Source organism: Pteropus medius, unplaced genomic scaffold (assembly GCF_902729225.1).
Source record: "Pteropus medius unplaced genomic scaffold, Ma_sr-lr_union100, whole genome shotgun sequence".
NCBI classification, from domain to species: domain Eukaryota; kingdom Metazoa; phylum Chordata; class Mammalia; order Chiroptera; family Pteropodidae; genus Pteropus; species Pteropus medius.
Genome location: NW_024340699.1, coordinates 4,226,181 through 4,241,320, shown reverse-complemented (window position 1 = coordinate 4,241,320; position 15,140 = coordinate 4,226,181). Strand labels below are relative to the sequence as shown.

Here is a 15,140-nt window from a genome sequence, read left to right as displayed (position 1 = left end):
AAAAAAAAAAAAAAAAAAAAAAAGAAGAGGTACTGGTACAAAAGAGAGTTTGGGAGAAGAATGAGAAAAGAGTGTGAAAATGGAAATATTGTGTAATTTAAAAATTTTTTTTCAGAAAATGAAGACTGAGGAGCGGGAAGAACAATTTGGGGCAATTAACATGAAAATTGGGATGGAGAGAAATGGGAAGTGATTTTTAAGACGTGATACAATGAGGTTTTTTTTTTTTTTTTAAGTAAGTTTATAAAATAAGTTGAGGAGTCAGAATTCCTTTTTTTATTTCTTTGAGTAATACACTACTGTGATTCTGGGTCCTATGGAGACCACTTATATCTGAGTAATATATTTGTGCTAAGATTGGATTGTAGCAAATGGAGCTTCAAATTGTTTTCTGTAAATAAGCATCCCAATGGCAGAGTTCTTTGAGAGTATGAAGAAATAGGCTCTGGACATGGTCTGGAGGAGAGAGCAATAGAAATAGATGATTTTTCTGCATAAAAATTATGAGCATTTGATTTCTGAGAGGGGTTTTCAAGGGATTAAGGAACCAGGGAGATGCGGAGAGTGAAATAACGTGATGAGGGAGCCCAGGACCTTGAAACAAAATACGCCATTGAAAAATTTCCAGTGATGAAGATGGCTTTGAACAATTTAATAATGGGGATGTGTCAGATTTGGAACTGTTTGCTTTTCTCTGTGTGCTGTGAGGGACTTCTTTGTCATCTCCAACACTGTTCTCTGGGAGTCATACTTTAGGAAAAATTTGGTTAACATAAAGAAAAAGATAGCCATGGAAGGCTAGGGTGAGTGAGAATGAAACTTCTGTGGGATCTCAAATAAGAGTAAATAGTAATAATGAGGATATAAGTCCTAAAAAATCTATACAAATCTTGGTAGAGCATTATGGACTAGGGGCAAGCATATTGGAGGCATACTTCTATAAAAGTGGAAGCAGACAAAAATACTGCAGCTTTTCTCCCATCATTATATTTAGATGATTTTCATTTTTTGACTAATGTGAAAATCCTCCGTCACCAGCTACTCAAGAAAGAATTTGCAAAGCTATCCTTTCTATCTAGAAAGAAGTGATATTTGAGTTCAAACAAACAAACAAACAAAAAAACAACTTGGTTCTACTTCTAACAGCAACGTTGGCAAAATCACAAGACAACTAATTTTTATGGGGCTAGATGCGCTCCTGGGAAACTTAAGACTAAATACCTTGAACAATTTTTCAAGAGTTCTGCCTTCTAAATGGCCTCTAGATCAGTGCAGCTGCAGGCAATTTGCTGGAGACTGGCAGTGTGGTGTGTGGACCCCAGCGGCACTGAATGCTAATCTGAGACTATCCCCTCCAACAGCTTTTGCCATTCATCATTTGCACATCCAGATGGCTCCCATTGTCTTTCTAGTCCTCTTTTTGTGCAGAGTGGCTGCTCTTAAATGGTGGTATATTAGGTTTGGAAGTAATTTTATTATTCATCTAGTCATTCAATTACTACTTTTTGTAGAAGAGGAAATGGAAACCCAAAGAGAGGAAATATGGTCAAAACTACCCAGTTACTTAGTGTCAAGCTGAGACAAGAACATTTATCTCTTGGATCTCAGCCCAGTGCTCATTCCAGTACACCAGGATCTCATACTTCTTGGGAAAACATGTAGCACCGGATTGGAGTCAGATGACCACAAATCCAAACCTTATCTCTGTTATTTAGCAGCTATTTGACTGTGGTCAGTTAATCTCCAGTTTTCTCATTTGTAAAATGAGGATGATAATGGAATCTCTATCACAGGCTGTCATGATAACAAATTGATACTGATGTTTAAAGTGCTTAGTATAGTATCTGGTATAAAGTAAATGTTCACTTAATTAGCTTTTATTATTATAGCTCTAAATCTTTCCACATTAAAGCACAAATAATTAGTTCCTTATAAGAGGGAGGACCAAAGGAAATGGTGTTTTGTTCATGAGCATCTGCACAGGCATATTTTGACTTCATGCTAATAGTATAGTTCAGTATCGTGATCAAATCTTGCTAACCCAGTGGCGGAAAATGTCTTTCTATAGAGAACATTTCGCTGGACAGTAGGGAGAATAAAAAATTTAAGTTTTTAAATATTGTGCTTCCTGTTAGTGTCTAGCATACATTCATTGGTAATGATAATTAGTGGACCCTGTCACCAATTAGGGATACCAAATATTAATAAAAGATACTCTGAATTCAAAATACTGTGCATATTTAAGAAAGTTTGATTTTCAATATTATAAAAATGACTTCAAAATAAAACAACACTCAATTTTTCTATAACTTGATAGGATAGCTGGACAATATGTAAGCTAATTTTTAGAGGCATAGTTAATGCATTGAGAACTCTGAAAAAAAGGCAAATGATATTAAGCAACACACAGTTCTTTAAATTAATATATTAATTGTCAATAGAAGACAAAAAACTTGAAATCTGAGAAGGTGATCAGTGTCTGGAAGGTACTAGAAATAATATATACTTGGAAAAATTAAGAAAACAATGGACATAGTGACATTTACTCTCTACAAAAAAAGTATTTTCCCCATGGAATCATAACATCTTTACATTAATACAAAAGTTCGATTTCCATGACAACAAAAGCCTGATGCAGTGTTCTCCACAGACTAACTGCAAGATGAATTACATGAAGGAGAAATTTTTAGGATGCCAATTCCCTGGCTTTACATTAGATATTATGGTTCAGAAAGTCTAGGGTGGGGCCAAAGAATCTGTGTGCTTAAAAATATCTCTAGACGATCCATGGGCACCTAAAATTTGAAAACCACTGGCCTAAGGTAATTTATAGTTGGAGATTCTGTTGCTTCTAATAAAATATGCTATATCTTAAGAAAATTTAATATACCCAAATTCTAGAACTAAAAATGATTGTGTACATCGCTCAAGGATTGCTTTTCCTACAAAAAACTTATGTCACATTTTAAAAATAGTGCAGATAACTCTATGTTGACTACCAGAGAGGGGTGGGATTGGGGGAGAGATGAAAAAGATAAAGAAGGTCAGATATATGGTGATGGAGGACTTTCGGTGGTGAGCACACAATGCAATATACAGGTGATGTATTATAGAATTATACACTTGAAAGTCATATATTGTTATTAACCAGTGCTGCTCCAATAAATTTAATAAAGAAAATGATTTTTTTTTTTTTTTTAGGCAAGGCAACCCTTGGTTGACCTCACAGATTGTAAGGACCTCGTTAGTTTATGATCCCTTATTTTTTTTTTTAATTTTTATTTTTTACGCCTACAGCATCTGGTCTTCCTAGGTGGTCTCCCATCCAACTACTAACCAGGCCTGACCCTACTTAGGTTCTGAGATCAGACAGGATTGGGCTTGTTCAGGGTAGCATGGCTATGGATAAGAAAATAATTTTTATGCACACGTGATGATTCTTTGTGTAAATTTGATTAATTCCAACCTTCTCTCACTACCCAACCCAACCCAACCCAACCAGAACACCAAAAACAAGAAACAAACTTTTATATTCAGTTCAAATATGACCTTACCTATGATTTTTTTCTGATTTCAGATGTCTCTCAGTTATCTGGGCCTCTTATCATACACTGCTTTGTAACACAGAGTCTTGTCATATGTGTATAGCTTGTCTTCCTAACTAGCACATTTCAAAAAAAGGACTATAAGTACATTTGCTTGTATTCCTGCATTCTTCCCTTCCTTCCTTTCTTCTTGCTTGCTTTATTCATTTATTTATCAAAAGTTTATCAAATATAAATCTACTCTAAATCAGATTGTATGATAAGTTCCAGGGGTGAAAAATCATATGAAACTAAGATGAGGGTATGAACTATATCAAGGGTTGGCATATTGCAGATCACTAGCCAAATCCAGCCAGTTGCCTGTTTTTGTAAATAAAGTTTTATTGGAATACAGCCATGCCCATTCATTTAGGTATTGTCTGTAGCTGCTTTTATGCTACAGTAGCGGAAATGAACAGTTGCTGTAGAGATTCTATGGCCTGAAAAGCCTGACACATTTACTATTGGCCCTTTACAGAAGGTTTGCTGACTCTGGATTACATGATTGCTAAGGTCCTGCCCAGTTCACAGCACTCTATTGATGAATGCTATGGAATGAAAGTGCAGGGTCTTGTCAAAGAGTGTAAAAGGAAACGCAGAGTTGAGATTAGTTTAGGGCAATGGGTTTCTCAGGATGTGGTATTTAATCTGAGTTCTGAAGGTTTTGTAAGAATTAAGGTAGGCCAGGAATGAGAGAAGGGCATTCCAAGCAAAAGTTTCACAAATTTTATAAAATTTTGTTTTCCAAAAGAAAATTCAGTGGCCCAAAAGAAATGGGAAATAAAAGCATATAAACACTATCAATATTTATTGTTATGATTTAGGAAGTATGATGAAATGATTTATGTCTTGAATCAGTGGTGTTATGACTTTTTTGCAGCTAAGCATGTGAAATTAGATGCCATTTAACTTTTTAGAGAATATAGTCAATAATATTGTGATAAAGTAGTAAATATTTTAAGCTTTTCTATCTATATAATCTCTGTCACAAGTACTCATTCTTATTATTGTAGCATGGAAGCAGCTATAAAAATATGTAAATGCATAAGTGTTGGTTGTTTTGATAAAACTTTATGAATAATGACATTTGAATTTTGTATTATTTTTATGTCATGAAATATTCTTCCTTTAATTTTTCAATGAGTAAAATATGTAAAAACCATTCTGAGCTCATGGGTCATAACAGAAAACAAGTGATGGGGTGAATTTAGCCAATGAGTCATAATTTGCAGACCCCTCTTTTGTTCTCAAATTCCTTGCTTGTAAAATGGGAGTATATTTTCTCTACTAACCACCCAAGGCGGTTATTATCAAGTGAGAGACATTTGTTATTGACGTTCTTTGCATAGGATGACATATTCAAATGTAACATATTGTCAATTTACATTCACGAAAATTATTGAATTATCTACAGTTGCAGGATACACAATTTTCCTGGGAGTTGATGAGAAATTTATGTTTTTCATGAATAATTTTTGCTGAAGGAAGAGAAAAATATGAATATATTTTGCATATGTAATAGGTACAAGTATGATTCTCTTATTCCTAATATTCCTAAAACTTTGATTGGTAAGTTATTTCCTAAGCAGAGAAGGTTTTGAGCTGATCACATCAACTTAGATATCCTCTTGTACTTTATTTTTACTCTTCTCATTGGAATGACCATTTTCTGTTTTATGTAGTCGGCCTATTGGACAGACTGGACCTAGGAGGTGAGGTCAAGAATCAGCATCGTTATTTCCAAGCATTGTCTTCAACGAGACTCTTTGGATCACCTTCTCTAAATCGGAAGATATCTTCAGCACATCTCATACACTTTCAGGTATTTGACCCATTTTATTATCAGATGTTATAAAATCTAGTACAACCTAAATCAAAAACTTTAATGTCTTATCCAATTCAACTTTTATCTCTTACCCACCTTCCCCGCAGTCCTGGCCCCTAGTTCCTGGTACACTGCTGAGAAGGGCAATATGGCTCATTCTTTGGTTCTGTTTATTCCACCTGGTCTTCCCATTCACTCTGCTGATTCTGTCTCCTCTAGAGTTGAGCACAGAGAGTGTATGTGGTATGTGTGTGTATGTGTGTAATGCGTGTGCTAGTATGCCAAATTTACAGAGAAAAGGAAGAATATTACTTGTTTTATGCTGGTTAATTTGATGGTGCTTTCTTTCATGACAAGAGCCTTCTGGCTCTTCCTATCATGGGGCACTTATAAGGACTCTTTAATACCCCCTGAGCAACACGTACTGCCCTCTTGGGCTGTTGATGTCCCCTTAGCACCTGTCAGTCAGCAGTGCACTCCTGGCATCCCCTTTGTCCTAAAGCAGGAGTCCTTTCGAGGTGGTGCTGGCTCTGCTACCTTTCTGTGTGAGCACTGCCTCCCCTTCTGCTTACACTCTGGGTCTGTGTTCCCTGATACCTATGAGGCTTCTCTGGCTGATCCTTCACGTGACTTGAGGAAAGAGGGGATAAATGTCACAGCACTCTCTTCCCACAGATACCCTTCAAAATGTACTCTCTCTTCTTGCTTGGGCTTTCTTCGTCCTGTTTGGAGGTCTGTGATGAACTAAGGGTTACTCCTGGACTGGTTGTATTATCTTTAATAAGCCTTTCAGAGGTACGTATAGCACAACTGTGTTCAATATGTGGACATTAATTACCCATGACTGTCATTAGGTTCTTAGGAGACAACAAGAAATGCCCCATGTAAATTGCTCTTTAACTTGTATATGGCTATTTGTTTTACCTTACATATTTCTTCTTACTGTATTTCTAAGCTACTTGAGGGCAAGACCTCTTTGAATTTTGCTGAGTTTTTAATACTTGTTCAAGTGAGTAAATAGACATTCTGTTTCTCTTGGTTACTAAGTATATAGGGATTGAAGTCAGTGGGGTGATTCATTCATTCTATATTGAATGCCTCCTATGTGCCAAGTCTTGTAGTAAATGCTGGGGATATAGCAGAAACCAAAAAATACATTGCCTGTGTCTTCAAGGCTTTATTTTAGTGGAGGCGATATGTACTAAACAATCACAGAAATATACGATTCATTTCAAATTTTGACACATGCTGTGAAATGAGAGTGCAGAGTCCTATCAGAGGATATAAATGAGAACTTAATTTAGATCGGAGTGATGGGTATCCCAGGACGTGGTCATTAATTTGAGAACTGGAGGATTTGTGAGAGCTAAGGCAAGCCAGTTGTGGGGCACGTCCATTTCATGCAAAAGAAACATTATGTGCAAAGACCCTTCTGCAGGGAAAAACCTGAGGTTTTAGAGAAAGCTTTAGAGAAAGTGAAAGAAAGTGAGCATAGCAGATTGAGAGCAAGGGGGAAGAGTGGAGTGAGGTAAGGTGAAGATAGAGAAGTCGTCCAGCGCTGAGAAAGGATTTGGATTTTATCTTAAGAGCTTTTGGAGGGCTTAAGCACAGAGTCCTGTGCTCCCATTTGCATGGCCAGGTGGTTCGGATTCAATAACATTGTGGCATAAGGGACATACATAAAAATACAGGAAAGGTTCCTTATATCAACAGAGGTCAGTGCCTCAGTTTTAGTGTCTTATAAATGTTCTGCAAATCCTACTGCGCTCAGTGAAGACCATCTTCCAAAAACACATCATGTTCCCTGCTAATGTGAGGCTGATTTGATCGTATAGATGGAGTTGTGTTCCAAGGACAGTCCGTCGCTCTGCAGAAACATTTTGGAGCAATCCTGCAGATTTCAGATAACCTAATGGCGAGAATTCAGTTCTTTCAGTGGGAAACCATAGCAACATGCCACTTAGAAGGCACACTGTATAATCTATCTGTTCTTCAGTTAGTATTTTGCAGTCCAGAAATAGTCATCATTGCCTAATGTGAGTATGCAAAAGGTCAGGCAAATATAAGCCCCTAATGACAGTGCAGTTCTCCCTCTAACCACGGGGTGGGAGTGGGGAACTGCACTTTCTGTTGGAGATGCATAATCTAGTGTATTTGGTCCAGGAAGGAGGATGAAGGAATTGGGTTACTTTCTGTTTTTCAGCACAAATTTCAAGCCAGTCCTTAATCTCTAAGTGCAAAGAATGGGGCTACGATCCATAGAATTGGTCCTTTTCCAAAAATCTCATACACAGATGGACTCAGTACTCCTTGGAAGAATTTTTATTGAACTGCAAACTTTATGGTTCAGAGATTTTATATCCCAGCACCTTTTGCAATTCCACACACAGTCCTTGCCTTGCTTTGGGTGCAAAATAATAATCCGTAAGTTCTTCAATCAACACATGGAGGGTTCCTCGTCTTAACTTAGGAATATGGAGTGCCAACGCTGCCATCTTGGTGCATTCATCAATATATAAAGGTTTTAAAAGATCTTTGCTTAAAAACATGCAGAAATGTTAAGATTTTTAGGGAAGGGGATTCAAGATGCTTGGTCACAGTATGACTTGTTAGTATTTGGTTCATGAAAGATGGAGAGGCACAGAAAGAAAAAGAAATTAAAAAGATCTTCCAGAGTCTTTCATGCTGCTGGTACAATGTATGGATATATTTTGTTCTGATGAGTAATTACATTTTACAGTGCAATTTTCTTCTCCTTTCTTCCAAACTAGACTATATCCCCTTTCTCGTTCTCTCTGTGATCTTGCTGGGTCTTGCATTCCCTTTTCAATCTCTCCTTCTTTGCGTTGGCACCATTTTGTGAAGTGGCTTCCCAAGCTGCCTGTCTTTAAGGGCTCTAGTGGGCTGTGCCCTATATCCATCCCCCTCTCCCTAACCCAAGCATTACGAAACCACGTTGCTAAGAATAGTTACTTTCTACCCTTGTTGACTCACATTCCCAGCTTTTCAAGGTCTTGCTAAGAAGACCTTTAAAAGAGATCGTACAACTTTACCATGGCAGAGGCCTACGGGAAGAGGGTAATACTATCCTAATATAACATAGGCATTTGCCAGGTGATCTGCACCTAAAGTATATATAGAGAAAGGGAGGTCATGGAAATGATGCCCGGAGGTCTTTAGCTTGCTTCATTTACTCACTTGTTCCTTCATGCTTTTATTCATTCAATAAATATTCATTGAATACCTACTTGCCAGATGTTGTGCTAAGTATTGGGGATAAAACAGGGGACCAAATCAACATAGTTCTTGCCCAAACATAGCTTATGGTCTGCTATGGAAAAAAAAAATATATATATATACACACACACACACACACACATACATATATACACATACATATATATATATATGTGTGTGTGTGTATATATATATATGTAATTATGTATATATAATTACAATGAAGTGTGATAAAGATGGTAAACCTTGGCCAATGTGGATTTTATGTGAGTGAGAAATAAACTTTTTTATTGGATTGAGCTACTGAGATTTTATGGTTGTTTGTCACTGCGACATAGACTATCTTATCATAACTAACATATTTATCTGGATGAAGAGGAATCGTATCTGCCTACATCATCTCTCAAGCCTTTTTTCACATTTCAGGAGGAAAGATGTATCAGAGGCCAGGATTCATTCCACAAATTGATCTCTATTTAGCGACAGTGTTGTAGAAATTGGTCTTTTCTTCCTTCTGTCTTTCCAAGAAAGGAAGCTCAGGTAGATATTCCTGCTGCTTTCCTTATGCTTAATGGAATCCTCTTGTGATTTGGATAAACTTGGTATCTGAGGAAACTCACACCATCTATGCTCAGAAAACAAGAAGCAAGTGCTATTTCTGTCCAGCTTCACTGCTCCTGCCTGATGCAAAGACAGCTGAGTATATTTTCCCTACCTGCTGCCCTTCCAGAGTACCAAAGTTGTTTTCATGTTGACCTTAATGAGTTACTCATTCAATGTGACTATTTCTAGCAAGGAAATTACCTACAGCTGCCTATCCACAGGACTGGGGCAAGGAGATTACAAAAGAGATTTTATTTAAAATGAAATTGAGCTAGTTCCTTAAATCATGCATCATGCTGTCTCTTTTGGCTATTCACCAGAAGGGGGCAGTATAAGAACATTGTTCATCCTTTCCTGGACCAACTTTGGGAAGCATTTCAGAATGTTTTTATTAGGAATCACACCAAGTGTTTTGTGAAATTATTTTTACATACATTTCCAAGGCTGAAAAATCCTAGTGCGTTTTCTTTTTTTTTAAAAAAAACCTCTCCAACATATATGAGAGATTTTTTAATGGATTTGTTTAAACTCCAGGAGACCAAAGTGGAATATTTCTAGCTGAAAGATGGGGTAAAGAGTCTGCTGGAGAAGCAAGCAGATGAGTTTAAGCCCAGAGTGGCCATGTTCAGCTTCTACTCTTGGTGGAGTGGTTATTGCAGAGTTGAAAACTTTTATTTGTAGATTTTGGCTTTCTCATATCTTCCCTACTACTGGAGGCAGCTAATACTCAGCAATTCTTTGAAAAGGATTCCTAAATCAGTGCTAATTTAGCATATTCAAGAGTACCAACAACCAGTTATTTTGGAATAGGAATGCTGAATCTGACAGGTGCGGTAGAAAGAACCGTGGATTCTAAGTCAGCCAGTGACAGCCTGAGCAAGTCATCTTATTTCCCTGGGTTTCAGATATTTCCTCTCATTTTTAAATGAGAGGCCTGGATCAAATAATCTCTATATTCTGTGTTTGAATATCTATGCTTCTACAATCAAGTGTGATTACTATTTCTGTTATAACTAGAAATGGTATTTATCACGTTTATTAATGTGTTCCAGGCTTTGTGTTAAGTGTTCACATTCTTTATCTTCTTTAATCTTGCAGCAATACTATGAGGTAGGTACTATCCACCTTATTCATGGCTGTTTCTCACCTTATTTTATAGGTGAGAAAATTGAGGATCAGAGTAGTTAAAGGAATTGTCTAAGGCCACAGAGCTAGCAAGTGTGAAGACATGATCCAAATCACAACATTCTGACTCTTGAGTCTCTACTCTTAACCACTGCCACGTATTTTTTTTTTTTTCTTTCAGCACTGTGTCCTTACATTAATTAGTCTTTAACATTCATAGGTTTGGTGCTGGGCTACAGTGATTGCTATCCCTTTGTCCTCTAGCCTTTGCCTCTCTGCTCATTCAGTTTTCTGCCTTTCCCCATGCCCTCTTGCTGGCTACCAAAACGTTACTCATCCTTCAAGTTTTAGTTTGTGCTGGTTCTCTTGCCTGACTACTCTAGCCTATAATAATCTCTTTTTCTCCTTAGATTTTATTGCATTTCTAACCCATTCTGTGTAATTTAGATGCAACTTGATATCGTCTCTTATTTTGCACTGTGTTTTAAATAAGTTAGTCTTGTCAACATTAACTACAGTGCAAGGCTCTTGGGGACATAGACGCATCTTAGTCTTTTTAATCTCCTGCTCTGAGGAGTGCAGGGTTACCTAACAAGTCGGGGATCGATAATTTCTTCTTGTTGGCGAGAGGTAGACCTCAGGCAAAAATGATCCCTTTTGCTTTTCTAATAATTATGATGGTCTTTGAGAAAAAAATAATTTTCTAGTCTTGCTTTAAAAACAAAAACAAAAACAAAAACCTAAGAAATTCCAAACCTCCCTGGCTGATATATTCAATTATTTCACAAGTTTAACAATCAAAAATTAGTATCATTATTGCTATCATTAATATTATACAAGCAGTTAACATTTATAGGTTACTTACTACTTTGTATGCACTGGCGAATATTTTACATGGTTTATATTTTATACTCACAGTGGCACTGTGAATACCTCTGCTTCACAGAGAATATAATAGGTTTAGAGAGGTTTAGGAATTCATATAAGGTCTCACAGAGCTGGAAAGTGGTGGAACTTGGACTACAACCCTTTCTTTTTCTTTTTTGCTTCCAAGTCCAGTTTGCCTGGGGCTGGCCTAACTCTACCTTGTTGTAAATTAGACTGTTCTACTAACGATGATCCATGGCTGTTTCTCATTCATACCATTTCCACTCCATCTAGAAAGCTATCTAGGGTTTCACAACTGTTTATCTGATTATTTAAAATGTTTTATTTTATATTTTGTGCCTGTATCCAAGTGTCTATTGGGGAATTCCCCCAAAGATATCTATATCTAGGTCTCTAAGACACATGACTGTTACAACTGTTGAAATAAACTTTGGAGATGTGATTAAATTAAGGGTCCTGAGATGGGAAGATTGTATGGGATTATCCTATGGACCCTAAAGATAATCATAATTGTCCTTAGGGAGGCAAGAGCTCAAAGGTAGAAGAAGGCTACATGATGATAGAAGCTGATATTGAAGTGATGTTGCCAAGGGCCAGGGAATGGTGCAGCCTCTAGAAGCTGGCAAAGAACAGATTTTCCCCTTGTGCCTTTAGACAGAACCAACCTTCACAACACCTTGTTATTAGTCTCTTAAAACTGATTTCGATTTCTGACCTTCAAAGTGTAAGAGAATAAATTTGTGTTTTAAATTTGTAGTAATTTGTTGTGGCAGCAATAGCAGATCGATACCCTGATACAGAGTTCTGTGGATATACCCATTTCCAGAGGCTGCGAGGCAGGACTAAGTCCAGTTGCTTAAACTAAGCCCTTGCTCTCCTCTTTGAGCTAGAAAAGATGAATGTTATGAATAAATAAGGGCAAGCTCTAAATGCTGTCCAGTGTCTGGGCAGTAATAATTGAGCAGTACAGGAAAATTGTGCAACCAAACCTACATCCCACTCAGGTCTTTCTTTACTCTGAAAAAGAAGGAAAAACTAACGGAACATGATTTCATAATATACCATGGAATGGGATGTGCTTACTGTTTGGGTGATTTAGTTGAGGCTACTTTGTTTGTTTGTTTGTTTGTTTGTTTCCCATAGTAGAATTCTCCCTGCTTGGATTTAAATGTCTATTTTGCATATAATTTCACCAGCACACCATCACCACCACTATGCACCAACAACAATGGAAATGAATACTAGAAAGTGATGTTATTTGACATCCTTAAGCTGCCTGCTTTTCATTTTGTTTATAAGCAGTGGAACGTGAATGTTGCTGCCTCTGCTTTTGGGCACCAACATTATATACTCCTTTAAACCAAGAGGTAAACGTCTACCTGGGGGATACTCTCAGTTTTGGAGGAAAGTAGTGCTAAACTACTTGAGTTTGACAGTGATGAACCGAATCCATAGCTGTTAGAAGCTCTGTTGAGGAATTTAGCAGACTGAACCTGTGATGAAATCTTTTCTGAGGCTGTGCCAATAAGATCATCCATTAAGACCGCCCCACTTCATCTTGATCCATAGAGCTTAGCTGCTGGATCAGAATTTGAGAATTATGAACAACCTTAGGGAATCATCTGGAAGCCATATAACTCAATTATTAAGAACAAAGTTTTGAGTTCAGGAATTCTCAATTACTTGCTGTATGACCTTGGGCAAGTCACTTAACTTCTCTGAGCCACACTTTCCCTATCTATGAAACTGGAATACTTATGGTTTCTCAAGTACATAAACATCTTTCCAAAGTATCTAGCACAGAGGTGCTAGTCAAGACCCTTTCAGTTAGAAGTAGCAAAAACATAATATAACTTAGTTAAACAAAAGGAAAATTTCACATAACTAAAAATCAAAGACTAGACCTGAATTTGGCACTGCTGGATTTCATAAGAATGTGATTAGAAAGAGAGAATCATTTCTGAGACAGGTTCTTTCCTTGCAGAGGAGAAGGTGCTTAGTAACCCTGGGGAAGGAAAGAAACATCTATCTTTCTCCAATAGCACTAGCCAAACAGTCCTAGAAAATCCTGCCTCAGCTTCTTTTTGCATCCTCGAACCTTAGTTACTGTAACCTGAGGAATGGATGTTCTTTGATTGGCCAGGCCTGGGTCTCATGCTGGTTCAAATTTATTTGTTTGCAACAGACAAAAAATTAAATTTAAACTGTTAGAAAAAAATAAAGGAAATCTATTGGCTCATAATTGATTGGATTTTAAGTAAGGACCAGTTTGCAAACAATGTCATCCAGGATCAGATTTCTCCCTATCTCTTGCTCTGTGTCCTATGTCATTGATTTTATTATCAGGCTCTATGCATGGCCCTGACAACTGAAGTTTCTCTTTTTACAGGGTCAGAATGCTTTTATATCTCACACTATGTCAGTGTTCCCACACGATTTCTGGCCTTCACCCGCTCTCTCATTTGACTGGCATTGGGTCACATGCCTCCCATTGAACCATATCTGTGGCCTAGAGGGTGAGATACATCAATTGCATTAAGCCCAAAATAGCTCACTTATTCAGCTAGAACATGACTAAGAATGGGGAGCTGTATATTCTGCAAAGAAAATCAGAATAATATTGGTAGGAAAAGTAAGTTAAATGCTGGGTAGAAGTATATTATGGTGGTATAAACTCAGTCCAGACTACTTATAATAATGATTTTCTTTCTCACTTGTAAGATGGCTTCTGTTACTAGCTATAAGGTGAAGGGATGTGTATATATATGTATGTATGTATATATATATATATATATATATATATATACACACACACACACACACACATTTATGCATATATGTTTTTTTTTTTTATATATACATAAATGTCTTGTATGTCATATCTATCTTCATAAATGATATTATTGATAGTAATGTGTGTATATATATATACTTCTTTTATATATATATATATATATGCCTATATATATATATATATATATATATATGGCAGGCAAAACCAATAGATAGCCATGACATATAAGTCAAATGTTAGTTATTTTATTAGGATGTTATCATTCCACTCATGTTATAGAAACTGGGATCCTGAACGATAAAGTGACTTCCTCAAGGTAGCAGAGGTAATAAATGGCTGAGCTGATACCAGCACACTCAGAAATATGTTCTTTATGAAAAGCAGATAAGGGCAGTACTGAGAAGACCTAGATGTTAAACCTAGATGCTGTATCAAGTAGAGGAGAAAATGCACAAACACAGAACACAAAGGGGCAGAGAAACAAAAAGTACTAAGGATGGGAAAACAAGATTTCTAGAAATTGCAATTATCTTTTAAAAGGGAGATCCTCTGATAACCATTTTATTTTCTGGTGTTTTACTTGTGGATCTATGGTCTAGAATTTAGAAAATACTTATGCCAGTAACTTAGCAGCTCTCCTGAGGCATATTCTTTTCTTTTAGCCACTTTCGGCTTTCCCTCTTAGCTTGGTAGGCTAGTTAGACAAGTGGCTTCTTTTTAGAACCCATTTCTCCTGTTTTCTCTTTTTGGTCATTCCTACTTTCTTTCGTAAGAAATGTCTACATCAATTTGTGGGGAAGCACTTAATAATTCAATTCTTCTCCGAGTAATTAGGGGTCGAGGGTCATCGGCACTGTAAAGAAAATAATCACATTCCCTAAAGTCTTCCAAAATATCTCACACTGGAATAAGAAATAATGGATATATTCAGAAAAGAGGCCCTGGATCCTCTGTCAGCATAGGATGAGGAGTTCAATTAGTGGGTGAATAGACTGGCCCATGTGGGAACAGCAGTTGGACACAGGCAGTTGCTAGAGCAACTAGCTAGAGGAAGAAGAGCCAGGCAGATGGGACCTGGTATTTA

At 37.0% G+C, this 15,140-nt stretch overlaps 1 long non-coding RNA gene across 2 annotated transcripts in view; it reads left to right on the top strand.

Annotated features, from left to right (window-relative positions):
• Nucleotides 1–15,140, top strand: part of LOC120614485 (uncharacterized) — a 107,907-nt gene that overhangs the window by 39,302 nt on the left and 53,465 nt on the right. For both annotated transcript variants that reach the window (XR_005655996.1, XR_005655998.1), the window contains exon 2: nt 5,267–5,406. This is a non-coding gene — a long non-coding RNA (uncharacterized LOC120614485). The remainder of the gene's footprint in view (nt 1–5,266; nt 5,407–15,140) is intronic.